The following is a 689-nucleotide window of genomic DNA, read 5'->3' as shown; positions in this document are numbered from 1 at the left end:
AGCTCTGCTACGTGAAGCAGAGCAGGAACAGCCGGATTGGCACGGGGAGGGGGTTTAACGCCCCCACGACAGTTCTCCCGGGGAAGCACAACTGGCTTTTTTATCTGCCCCTGCACAGAAAAGCTGCGCTGCCTCTCCTCACACGCCGGGGGACGTCACCCAAGGTTCACCTCCCAGAAGCCGGAGCCTGGCGCCGGGCCAAAAGCAAATGCCCGGCCTCTCCCTCGGGTGCCAGCTCAGCCCCTCGTAACCTGCCTCCAGCGCGCAGGGCACTCCCTGGGCACTGATACGCTTCCAAAGTTCAGGGAAACGCCGGATGAAGGGACTAAGCTCTTCTAAAACCAACTACCCGGGTGGTGCCAGCCTGCCCGGAGCTGCTCACAAACATTTCCGCCTGTGTCGGGGTGTGATGTGTCCCTCCAGCTCCTCTCCCCACCCAGGGGTGGTCAGAGAGGGAGATCCATGCTAGTTCAGAGGTTAGAAGATGGTGACAGCTCCGTTAGCACAGCACAGCACACAGGGGCATGCAAGAGGAGCAGGCAAGACCCAGCTTTGAGGGAAGCCCTGGGCTCCCCCGTTTCGAGGAGTACATCTCCTCCTCGCAGCGGGCTCCAGCGGGACATCGAGACCACTGATGGCCCTCGGACACCAAGCCAGCTGCACACCTCCACCCTGAGGCTGGGAGGGGC

The 689-nt window shown here is 62.1% G+C and overlaps 1 protein-coding gene across 1 annotated transcript in view; it reads right to left on the bottom strand.

Moving 5' to 3' along the window:
* The window catches only part of SCAMP5 (secretory carrier membrane protein 5), a gene marked incomplete at its 3' end in the record, with an annotated part of 2,959 nt that overhangs the window by 1,572 nt on the left and 698 nt on the right, over nucleotides 1-689 (bottom strand). The window lies entirely within an intron of this gene.

The sequence above is a fragment of the Buceros rhinoceros genome, unplaced genomic scaffold (genome assembly GCF_000710305.1).
Source record: "Buceros rhinoceros silvestris isolate BGI_N320 unplaced genomic scaffold, ASM71030v1 scaffold27800, whole genome shotgun sequence".
NCBI lineage: Eukaryota > Metazoa > Chordata > Aves > Bucerotiformes > Bucerotidae > Buceros > Buceros rhinoceros.
The sequence above is the reverse complement of the archived record's forward strand: the minus strand, read 5'-3'. Positions and strand labels throughout refer to the sequence as shown.